The sequence below is a fragment of the Xenopus laevis genome, chromosome 1L (genome assembly GCF_017654675.1).
Source record: "Xenopus laevis strain J_2021 chromosome 1L, Xenopus_laevis_v10.1, whole genome shotgun sequence".
Lineage (NCBI taxonomy): Eukaryota > Metazoa > Chordata > Amphibia > Anura > Pipidae > Xenopus > Xenopus laevis.
In genome coordinates, this window is record NC_054371.1 from 106,485,376 (window position 1) to 106,498,802 (window position 13,427).

Sequence of the window (13,427 nt, forward strand, 5' to 3'; positions counted from 1 at the left end):
TGTAGCTCCCTCTTTTGCCAATATTTTCATGGAACAATATGAGAAACAGTTGCTGTTACCTATGGGCGGAAGACACATATTGCTCTATAAACGCTATATAGACGACCTGCTACTGTTTTGGGAGGGATCAGAGAGTGAACTTCTATTGTTTGCGGAAGCACTAAATTCCCTAGATTCACCCATTAAGTTGACAATGACTTACGACAGACAGACTGTGAATTATCTGGATGTAAGACAGGGGGAGGGGGTGGGTACGATTCTATACAAAAAGTCTACCGACAGGAATAGTCTTATACATTCTAGCTCCCACCATCCCCCCCATATGTCCCGAGGGGTTCTCTACTCGCAATTTCTATGGGTGATAAGGAATAACACTGATAGAGAGAAGGCGGAACTACAATTAAAGGAGTTGGCCGTTCAATTTGAATCTAGGGGGTACTCTATGAGTACTATAGAGGAACAACTGCAGAGGGCCAAACAGAGCACACAGGATGAACTACTACAATCTTAGAACACCAAAAGACTGGAACCAGAACTAATTTTTACAACTGAATGGAGTACCACCAGTCTGTCTATGAAAAAGGCGCTGAATACTAGATGGGAGATCATCAATTTGGACCCCCATCTTCCTTTTCTGAACAAAAGAAGGCCATTGCTAGCCTACAGAAGGGGGCGCAATCTGGGAATTTTACTTGTAGTCAAGGATGTGGTGCCTGAGACGAAAAGGAAGGGACGTACCTGGTTGGAACGACCGTTAAAAGATGGATGTTATAAGTGTACAGGCTGTCTCACCTGTAGTGGGATGGCACAGGGAACCTTCTTTTCACACCCCAGGACGGGGCAGAAGTTCATCATCAGACATAGGGTAACATGCACATCGGACCATGTGGTCTATTTAGCGTGGTGCCCATGTGGCTTGGCTTATGTGGGAAAGACATCCACTACATATAGAGAAATGATGAATAATCACAGGTGTGCCATTAGGGCAGCATTAGCCACAGGAAGAGCCGACCAACCGGCCAACCAACATTGGCTTAAACACGGACACTCGCTGCCTCAATTCAGGCACATGATTATTGACCATGTGCCCATCCAGAGAAGAGGGGGTGATAGGGACCTTGTACTGACCCAAAAGGAATCTATGTGGATTTACAAGCTTGAGGTCCTAGCCCCTAACGGGCTGAATGAGACTCTCCCTATGTCTCCTTTCATTTAAGGAGTTTTTCTATTTCAGATGCAAGATATTACAGACTGAGAGACAGTAACTACAATGAAACAATTTGTCTATTTGCTGTTTAGTTGTATTCCCCAGGAGTGCTGATTGTACAAACTATACTGTGGATAATGTTGATGTATCAAATAAGAATCAAAAGGATACAATAAGTCCTTTTAAAGCCTGGAAATGTGATTTGAATCATTAACCCTTTTTTGACTTTATACAGGGATGTGCAGCGGAGTAGATATATACAGTAACATGTTTCTCCCAAAAAAACCTTTTGTCTTGAACTATTCTTCAGTTGTCTTCCTTTCTTTGCTCTAGGAAACTATGGGAATCCCGCTCACAGTGGGATCTAGGCCCCTGGTAGGGTTCGGATGATGTGCGATAGGACCTGTCAGAATATATGAAAACAAAGTTTGGAAAGTAATTAGTGGATACTCCGATCTTGAGCCAATATTTGGGCCACAAGCACACAGTCGAAGCAGCAGGATACCTGCAGCTTACTGTATATCTCCAGACGGAGACTCCAGAGAAGGGGCAGTATGTACCTTACCCCAGGAGTGACGAATTTGAATGCCGTATGGAAGGATAGCCCCGACCTCTATGCAAGAGATAGAGATGCAGCAGCACTACAGGCACGTAGGAATCACCTGCCGAGGAAGGGTCTGCACTGTGGCTGATTATGTAAGCATATGACCCAGCAAAGGCCAATGATGGAGGCTGCTATCCATGGGAATGACGAGGTGGCTCTCAATTAGCGCATCTGGAAAAGCGAGGATGCAGGGATGCACGAGACGCACCGGATGACCGAAGGATCAGCAATCACTGACAGGTTGGCTCGCTAATATACATCTTACTGTACCTGCTGGCGGGGCGACATCGGAACAGGTAAATGTGAGAGCGATTCCCTCGTTGTGTAGAGCTAAGACCGTGACAGCTACTCTCACCCGCGATAGGTGTGAGTGGCACATACGGATGTTTTTTAACTGGTTTGCAGAGCAAAGTCCGTGACGGCTACACTCACCCGTGATAGGTGTGAGTAGCGCATACGGATGTTTTTAAACAGATTTGCACATCACTGTTTGCACCACATTCCGGTGGGGGTTGCCGCTGGAGGTCACATTAAAGGTCTAATATGCTATTTTTATTTGTCTGAAGTTGTATATACACTAATTATGTGATAAAGGAAGTGGAATGACGTCAGCAGAGGGGGTCACACAAGTTGTTACACGTCACAGATTATTTGGCGGGTGTTTAAGGTATTTAAACACTGTATGTTTGTATACACAATTTATCCTGAAGACAGCTCAAGAAACAGAGCCGAAACGTTGATAATGCATTTTTCTCTTTAATGAACATTGAAAGTCCTGGATGGTGTGGTTCTTTGAGTTGAACTTTATATATGTATTTTTTCGAACTTGCACACAGGCACAAATGCCTTTCGCTGTGTGCACCAGTAACTAGTTTTCTCATATATATATATATATATATATATATATATATATATATATATATATATATATATATATATATATATATATATATATATATATATATATATATATATATATCAGGGATCCCCAACCTTTTGAACCCGTGAGCAACATTCAGAAGTAAAAGACATTGGGGAGCAATGCAAGCATGAAAAATGTTCTTGGGGTGCTAAATAAGTGCTGTGATTGGCCATTTGATAGCCCCTATGTGGATTGTCAACCTACATTAAGGCTCTGTTTGGCAGAACACCAGGTTTTTATGCAACCAAAACTTGCATCTAAGCCTGGAATTCAAAAATAAGCACCTGCTTTGAGGTCACTGAGAGCAACATCCAAGGGTTGGAGAGCAACATTTTGCTCACTAGCTACTGGTTGGGGATCACTGATATATTTATATACATACACACATACACAGTACATATATAAATTATTTTAAGTACTATTTAGGAGATGTACATTACGTCCCTCTTATATGTCATGTGTATTTATGTCAGTATGTATCTCTCCCTATGGTCTGAAGAAAGCACAAACAAGGGAAAGTTGTGCTCACCACTAATCTTTAAAACCATTAAGTGGGGGGTGCAATGAGGCTGTGACCACAAAATACATATAGACAAATACAAGAGGTCCTCTGTACTCAATCCATTATCAATATATTTAGGACATTGAGTCATTTTGTGCCTTAAGCTACTAAAAATGCCTTCCCTTTACACAAAACAGGGATTGTTTGTCCATATATTGCAATATATTTAAGCTGGCCAACTGTGTCTCTGGTATGGCCAGTTCCTGCACTCAACTTGCATCTGATTAATTAAGAATTCTATTGCCTCATTTTACATTTTACACAGGGACTTTTACCTGCAACTTACTTGCTGCTTTCAAGGTTAAAACTCCAAACATAGTTTCCCTTTTATTGGCCACCACTGGGGTCACCTTACTATAGCTGGAAAGAATAGGAGCTACAACATGTAGCTTAAGGCACAAAATGTCTCAATGTCCTAAATATATTGATAATGGGTTGAGTGCAGCGGACCTCTTGTATTTGTCTGAAGAAAGCACACCCACTGACAGCACTGGTTTGAGGATTGCAGCTTTAGTTGTCAAACGCAGGAAGGGAGGGAAGTTTATACTTCCTAAACATATCTGGGGGTTCTGGTTGTTCCCAGTGTGTGAGAGAAATAAAAGGGCTTGTGGAGCTGAGACATAGAGTGTGTCTGAGATTGAGAGACAGTGGACCAAGGGGGCTGTGGTGCCTGAGATTGATAAAGTGCCAAGGAGCCTGTGACCGTTCCTGGGGAAAAGCAACATATGGAGAAAGTGTAGCACTGAAGCTGGTGGAAGTAGGCTTTGGGCAGAGACATATGTGGAGATTCGAGGAAATTTAGTCGCTCAGTGACAAATCTCCTCTTCTTCGGACTAATCTCCCCAAATTGATTTCCCACTGGCTAGAATCTAAATCGCCGGCAAGATGGCACTTGAAGAGCTTCGTATTACAAAGTCGCCCAAAGTTTCCTCGTGAGACAACTTCAGGCAACTTCGGAAAACAAAGCGATCCAAGTGACATCCCGCCAGCGATTTAGATATCCTTCTTAAACATTGGCATATACAGTATAGGTGTTACTGTTCCTTTAATGTATGTTTGCAATAATCTATGCTGTGGTATTACTGCACTCTGTTGTTTCCACCATTTTGTTCTTGGTCTTCCACACTGTTGTGCTCTGTGTATCTCTGAGTGATTTACAAGTAAATCTTCTCCCAGTTTGCTGTGCTGAGTGTTCCCTGTGTGATAATCATAAATACCACCTCTGCCAATAATATGTACCACTAGTTAGGGACATGGCAGCATTTTAGCAATGCAGGTGTCAGGGAGCTGTTATATGATTACCTTCCCATTTTTCTATTGATGAGCTTCTGGGGGGGAGGGGGTGATATCACTCCAACTTTCAGTGTAGCAGTAAAGTGTGACTGAAGTTTATGACACATGACTGGGAGCAGCTGGGAATTTAACAACATGTTAAACCCCATGTCAGATTTCAAATTTAAATATCTATATGCTCTTTTGAAAAATGGATTTCAGTGTTTTGCTGGAGTAGCATTATTACTGCATTATTTTCCCCATGACAGAATCCCTTTAAACAAACTAACTTGCTTAAGCTGTTAGTATAGTCCTGATTACTGATATTCCTGTCACTCTGTAACATATACTGTATAAACACAATGGAGATTTTATGGCCCACATGACTGTGTCAGTCGGCCACTGCAGCACTATTTGCTAAAGCTAATTTAGGTTATGGAGTGACTTTATGATCAAAAGGACTGACTTGGAGAGCAACACTGACCTTGCGGCTGGCTTCATATGAACCTGGACAGCATGTACCCTTCATTGCTGGTGTAATTAAATATAGCTTCATTCCCAAGCACTGTGTGCTATAGAATCCTGAACTAGCGTGACCCAGTGTCAATGTGGTGGTTTGCATGGGAACTGCAACTGACATCAATGGGAGGCAGCTAATTCCCTTGTTGGCTTGTCTCCTAATTTGCTGGATCCTATAATAAGCTAACATCAGGTCATTGCTGCTTAAAGACCTACTATTTGAAAACATGAACTTGGACAGATGTACAATTCATTTTGTGCCTAATTAAAATGATAGGGTAGAAATGAGGGTAGATGTGGGAATACTGTTATGGTACATTCTCAGTGATCTGTAGCTCCCCAAATCAATGTGGGGAAGGAGAGATGGGGGTTGGGAAGGAGAGATTGGGGTGGGGTAGGTGTAGGAATACTGTTAAGGTGATCTGTAGCACTGTTATTGCTGAATTACAGAAACTCCTACTTACCATTGCTAGTAACAAATGTCCCCACACCAAAAACCCTTAGACAGGGTAGTGCTACAAACAATTGTGTCTTAAGTGATCTATGATTGATCAGACCACCATGTGGTCATGAATCTCCTAGTTGGCTGATGGTCCCATTCAATTGGTGAATTTTCCAGTTTTTCTTATTTAAGTAGATTTCAATGGTCAAGCCACTGCGGCCCTATGAGTGCACCAATGATTTTAGAAGGTAAGAATTCAGTAGCCTTCTTCAGTTGTATTAACTAAATAGAAAACCCCTAAAATTATTAAAGCAGAACTTTTACAAGTATAGAAGTCACAAAAATGTAGATTGTTTTACAAACCTGTATCAGAAGTAGGTTTTATTTTTCCTTATGGTTGTAAGATAATAACCCCCATATGCCCAGGAAAAATAACCTATAACAACCAATAAGATGTTTGCTTACAGGTGACCAGTAAATATTACCTGCTGATTGGTTGCTATGGATTGCTACTCCTGGGCAAACTTATTGCCTTTTATTATATTTTTTTAAAGAATTACACTGATGCAAACAACTTAGTTAGCTGTTTCACAGTATGGAATTCCAAAACTGGGCATACTCCTATATCTAATAATTTATGCTACAACCTGTTATGTTTATTTGTAAAATGTGTTTGCAGAAGGACACTAATGGTAGACTAAGAAAGCCAAGTATCTAAAAAATGTAATAATAATAACAGAGACAAATTTATCAAACATCCATTTCATGTTGTCAGATTTTTGTCTTGAACACAATGACATTTACCGTTGAATAAAGACATACTTTTTTAGTGTCAGACTGGCCTGCAGAGATACTGGAATTTTTCCCAGCGGGAACTTTTCTACCTTTTACTGGTTCTGCTTATGTTTTTATTTATTACAGGCAGTGAGAGAATGATAGGTAGGGATTCTGTGATGGGATAGGGGAAAAGATAGAATCCACATTTATTGCCACGGACAAGCAGCAGGATAATCCAGAGAGGCTGTTCATTATGCCAGGGTGAGATATTGAACAGTTTAATTGGGAGAGCAATAGCAATTTATATAGAGAGGTTCTGCACTGTCTGTGCTATACTCTGCAGTCTGTCTGTATCCACTGTATTGCTCTGTGCTCTTACATAACTTTTAGTAGCAAGAATGCAACAAACAGAACACACAGTGCACAGCTACCCACAGAGAAATGTGTCTTTTTGTAAACTGCTACACTGGATGCTGCGATATCATTAAGCATTAAATATAGGGATGCACCGAATCCACAATTTTGGATTCGGCCCGAACCCCCGAATCCTTTGCGAAGGATTCAGCCGAATACCGAACCGAATCCAGATCTAATTTGCATATGCAAATTAGGGGTGGAAAGGGGAAAACATTTCTTACTTCCTTGTTTTGTGACAAAAAGTCACACGATTTCCCTCTCTGTCCCTAATTTGAATAAGCAAATTAGGATTCGGTTCGGCCGGCAAGAAGGATTCCTGCTGAAAAAGGCAGAATCCTGGCCGAATCCCGAACTGAATCCTGTATTTGGTGCATCCCTAATTAAATATTTTCTCAGTGAACTGGCACCTAGCGCAAATTGTTTTGAAAAACAGTGCCTACTTGGCAATCGGGTTAGTCAAGCCAAATAAACATTACTCACACTATGTAAGTGTTATTTAAATCTTGTTCCCTTTAGACTTGAAATTCACAATCACAGCAAGCAGGCAAACACAAGTTTGTGAACACTGTTATTAAGGCAAAAATCTTGTGCATGTGCCAAAAAGGAAAACCTGATGCACATGCCCATGCACAGGCTACACAATTATAGAGAGTGAGCAGAATGTGTGGAGTCAAGTGAGATTCAGGAAATGCAGAATAGAAGTACTGTAATTGCTGTGCCTGAGGTATTGAGGCAGGGAAGGCAGTTTATGATTCACAGCCTAGATTTTTAAATACTGTAGATATATGGATGTTTTAGTAATAAAAATAATCTAGGTTTTATGTTTAACCAGAAAAGGAAGATTATTATACGTTTGAATGGATCTTCAAACATGAAGAAGAAAACAATTTAGGGCTCTGGCTGGTGGGCCCATATTATCAAGTTCTCTGGTGGGCCCTTGGTGTCCCAGTCTAACACTGATGACAACATCATACTATGCAGCCTTGCTCTGCTGCATTGCTTATGCCTCATATCTGCCTATAATGGATATTGCAATGGCTCTCTGTTAACCCTATTATAATTGTGTACAATTGATATGTTAGGACTGGTCATCATATATGCACCTCTTTCTCTTTGCTTTGTTACTATTTATGATACACCAGCCACATAGTCAAGTCAGTTAAATGGATACGTTATATAAGAATTGTTATCCACCATAAACAAAGCACCCCAATTTCAGTGAAAGCAAAGAGGTACCTTATTACAATGTAACGAGCACATGGCAAATCTGTATATTTTATAATAAAGCGATTTTTTGTGTTATATATAAAAAGTCTGTATTGTTCACTTAAGCTGATACTTCCACCTAAGGAACATCCAAAATACGATCATTTATCACCCAAGACGCTGCCAAAATTCTTATTCACTCTCTTATCATATCGCGTCTAGACTACTGTAACTCTCTTTTAATTGGCCTCCCCCTCCAGAGACTGTCACCTCTCCAGTCCATAATGAACACTGCTGCGAGGCTCATACACCTCAGCAACCGCTCCTCCTCTGCCTCGCCATTCTGTGAATCCCTGCACCGGCTTCCGTTACCTTTCAGAATCAAATTCAAATTAATGACACTGACTTTCAAAGCAATTCACAACTCTGCTCCACCCTACATCTCTGAACTCATCTCTATATACTCACCCACTCGCTTACTACGCTCCTCTACTGACCTGCTACTCAACTCTTCTCTCATTACCTCCTCACATGCTCGCATTCAAGACTTTGGAAGGGCTGCACCCCTCCTCTGGAACACTCTCCCACGGTCTGTCCGACTTTCTCCCAACCTTTCTGCTTTCAAAAAATCTCTGAAAACGCACTTCTTTCGAGAAGCCTACCCTCACTCTGCTTAACTACCAAACGCAACACAACATTTCTCACCCACTTACTTCGATCTTGCCCACTCCCACACCTTGTGTATTACTCCCTTCCCTTTAGACTGTATGCCTATGCATAGGGCCTTCCTCACCTCTTTGTAGTTGTATTGATTGTGATGTTTGTTACTCCATATATTCTATATATGTAATTCATGTGATGTAGTTGTATAATCACATTTACTTTACAGTGCTACGCAATATGTTGGCGCTATATAAATACATGTTAATAATAAAATAATAATAATACTTCCCATCAAGGTCGTGTCCTTGCTCAGTGCTAAGTGACACAAATATATTATACGAGGGAAAAAGACCATATCCATAACTCTCTTTATTTGGCTTGAACTCTTGCAAAAAAAAACTTTCAGCTTTTGAGCATCTTCTTATATGTATGCACAGAAATTATTATTATTGTTATTATATGTGTGCATAGACATCAGCACTGTGATGCATTCTGAAAACAAAATGCTTTCCCATGACATAATCCCTTTATGTTTTCCACCTATATAAATATAAACGAGATAGGAAGATACTTTTTTGTAGAAAAGTACCAACCCTCCCTATTATCGTCGTATGGAGATTGTGTCCTAAAGGAAGATTTGTTTAAAAGATGCTAGTTATTAAGGGCATTCCCTACTGCCTATAATCGTATAGCACATTAACCTACAGTGAGTCAAAGTTCTTTTAATTGAGCAAGGAGATATACAGAGTTGTAGCATACAATTTTGTCCATTATCCATTTCTGCAGTGATCTTGCTGGCGTGTATAAGGTTAATGTGGTCATAGTATATTTCTGCATTGATCTTACTAGCATGTCTGGGCTTAATATGTTCATTACCCATTTTCTGCAGTGATCTTACTTGCATAGCTCAGGTTAATATGTTCATTATCCCTTTTCTGCAGAGATCTTACTGGCACATCTGGGTAATTATGGCTAAAGGGAGTTGCAAAGGGCCTTAAAATGGAAGTGCTGCACTATTTTTTGTGGAAACAGCCCTGCTCATTTGTGTACATAGTGGGGAGATGGAGGGGAAGCGAAAGCTGTGAGATGCTGTGACTGGGTATGATATTGTGTTTGGTAGGCAATAGGCAAGCAAGTCTTTAGGGCTCATAAGCACTTTAAGGACCTTTTCTGGTGCCCACATGAAGTGCAACCTATGCTCTTTACCTTGACCTCACAGGATCAAGGGAGCCCTCTACCTGAATAAGGTGTTAAGTACAGGGCTTTTAATGTCCCAAAGACCTCCTTCCACATGCCTCCTAAATGGTACAAAAAGAAGGGTCATACACAGACAGATGTTCCTTTTTCACTTCAGGAGAGCTCAGTCTATAAGCAGCATGTCTATTTCCTGGCCAATGTATTGTGGCTTGGTTTGACACCTGCCAGTATTTCATCAGCCTAGCTTGTAATAAACCAGCCAAGGATGGGGACAGTACAGGAATTTATTGGTAATATACTTGTCAGTAATTACTTTTTAGAATTCCCAGTCTTTCCCCTTAAAGGGGCTGTTTAGTATGATGTATAGACTGAAACAATTTACTATTGGTTTTCATTTGTTATTATTTGTGATTTTTGATTTTTTTATCTTTTTATTTAGCTGCTCTCCAGTTTGCAAGTTCAGCAATCTGTTTGCTAGGGCCCAAATCACCCTTATTGATTTGAATAAGAGACCAGACTTTATATAGGAGAGGACTTGAAAAGAAAAGATAAGTACTAAAAAGTAGCAATAATAATAATAATACATTTGTAACCTTATGGAGCATTTGTTTTTTAGATGGGATCAATGACCCCCTCTTGAAAGCTGGAAAGTGTCAGAAGAAGAAGGCAAATAATTAAAAAAAACTATAACAATTGAAAAGTTGCTTAGAATTAGCCATTCTCTAACATACTGAAAATTAACTTAAAGGTGTATCACCCCTTTAATCTCCTGCCTGCCTAAATGTTTAGCAGATCCACCTCTTTAAGTTACAATCTATTGGTAAATCCAATAATCTAAAAACAACACTAATTTAAACAATATTTTCTGGTAACAGTATTATTTTTATTCTGACAAAATGTTCAGGGTCAATCTGAAGTAATGTGTGTATGCATGGTAACCAAAGCAATATTTGAGCAATGGTTCCAACACATTTTAAGTAGCTTAGGCAGCTGGATAGGCAGCTATTCAAAAGGAAACACAGATGGATATATTTCCAAGCTCTGTGAATTTCAGGCAACTGCCATTGTACTTTATAATTTTGACCAAATGGGCACAGCTTCCTGAGCTACTAAAATTCTCAGGCTACAAAACACCAGAAGTCACCCCCATGTGCCATTGCCTGTTAAGAATTTATAGTTGGAAGCAAGATCAAAAGAATGTTTTCAAATGACCCCATAAAAATGTTCTTTGCAGCATTTTGCATTATTTTTTCTATATAATAAAAGTCTCAACATTGTTTGTAATTGTTCTCAGCCACGGTAACAGCATAGAAAAATAAAACAGCAGGGCCATCTGCTGAATGGAAGTAGCAATTACCCAACTATTTTCAAAGAGCTTTTACTTAGTGTTTTTCCAGGACTGAATTTATACCAGTCTCCTGTACAGAAAGCAAATATGCTACCATTTAAATCATGTACAATGGTTAATATATTAAACCAAAAAAATACCCCACTCCTCAGCTTTTGTTGTTGTGCCTTTGGGAGACCTCTGGCACCTACCTAAACCGTAATACACATACAAATATATACAGATATACATAATACACACACTTTTTACTGTTTCAAAAGATCACATTTCTTTTATTATGATTGCTTGAACCTTCAATACACACACACACCCAGACATAGTTTTTCTCTCAAAAATCCTGGGTGAGATCCTGTTCAGGACTTTTAAGAGGAATCCCATTCAGGAGAATCTCACCCAGCACTACAATATCCCATTGTATTAATGCTACTGTTTTACATAAGATTTCCTGTTCCACCCGGAAGTCTTATATAATTGGCTGTAAGGAAAGGTCCCTCAAATCCAAGATGCACTACAACATTAAAGTTTGTCCCTTCTATTATAGATCTCTAGCAAGGACTAGTGTTGGGGCAATAATGGCCAATCTATTTGCCAATATTTTTGTTCAAAGATTTAAGTAAGCAATGGAGGGAGGGCACCATTTGGAGCTGTTCAAGTTGCTTCTCTTTTAGCTCAGTTTAAGTTTACTGTTTTGGCCACCCCAGAGAGACCCCTCACTTAAGGTTATGGGAAATATTCTACCTACGGTTGGGGAAATGGGTAGAAAGGGAGGGTTAGGGGAATACTTACGGTTTGTTTTTGAAAATGTTTATATCTATGCTCAGAACATGTTCAGGAAAGGTAAACCCTCTATTGATCTCTCCTATATATAAATACAGACTATTGCAATTATATTTTATACATAGGGCTTACTACACAAACTTAACCCGGAGATTTCCCCCATGTGTTTGAGATGTAATCAGGAAGAGGGAACGTTATTACATACCTTCTGGCCATGTCATGAAATAAAACCATACTGGCTAGCAATACAAGAGAGAATTACTAAACTGTTGGGGTTTGAGATCCCGCTGGATCCAAAATGGTACCTTATGGGGATGATCCTCCCAACCAGCTAACTCGCCCAGCCAAAAAAATCATGCTTAAACTGTTGTTCCAGGCCCGTAGGCTTATTGCACAACACTGGAAATATAGGAGCCCACCTACCTACCCTGAATGGGAAAAATCTATTCAGGAAACTCAGGCAGTAGAACATATGATTGCTAGGAAAAATGGTACAGTCAAACAACATCTTTCTGTCTGGTAGCTATGGATTCTGGAAAATGTCTAAACTCAAGTATGGGTATGCCATGATATGATTTATTAATGTACAGGACCATTTTATGCTTTTTTTTTATTTACAACGATTGTAAACTGCTGAACTGTGCTTTTGTGATGCTATTGTTGTACCTGCTACTGTTCAAATAAAACTTACCTGAACAAAAAAAAAAAAGATTTAAGTAAGAAGTGATATTGGCCTATAGCTGTTACATATGCTAGGACCTTTTACAATTCTCGTATGAAGTGTAGTTGGACAATAAAATAGATTCTCCCTTCCACAAGCTGTTAAAAAGCTTAACCAACTGGTGCATGAATATTTGGATAATTTTGCGTTATTTTTGTCTGTGTTAATCCATGTAATTAACACTTTCTCCAGTGATTAAGCTGGATCACCTGGAATAATATGTTTTAATTGCTGCTATACAAAGGTTAGACGATGGTAATACAATTTCAGGAAATATATTGCACAGATTTACATACAGCAGCTTTTCTCCACTTGTGACTTTACCCTAAATCCTGTCTAGCTTGTACCAGCTCCTGGAGGACTGTGGGGAAGATGGTTGTGTTGTTTTTTTCACATGCAGGAGCACAGACCTGTCACAAATAATTGTTTGCTTTTTTCATGGCTCAAGTAATAGAAATGATTATTGTAGTATTAGCGCTTCCCAGACTGTGGATATAGAAGAGACTGTTAATTTGTTATTTAGTATTGGTTTCTTTCATTCATTCAGATATGTTTGTTTCTGAAGGGTTGGCCTTATTTGTGTCTGTTCAGTAGGATTGTGATCCAAAAAACTGGTAAGGTCTGGTAGAGAAATAAGGTCACAGACATTTGGGTTATAACCAAAAAAATAAAATAAATAAAGTCTAGTCTGGTGTACCCCAAATGTGGAGTGGAAAGGAAGGTAAATTGTTTTTCCCTAGACGTACTCCATGTCAGTACGTTACGGGATAGCCCCTCCTCCCTGCTCCAATTA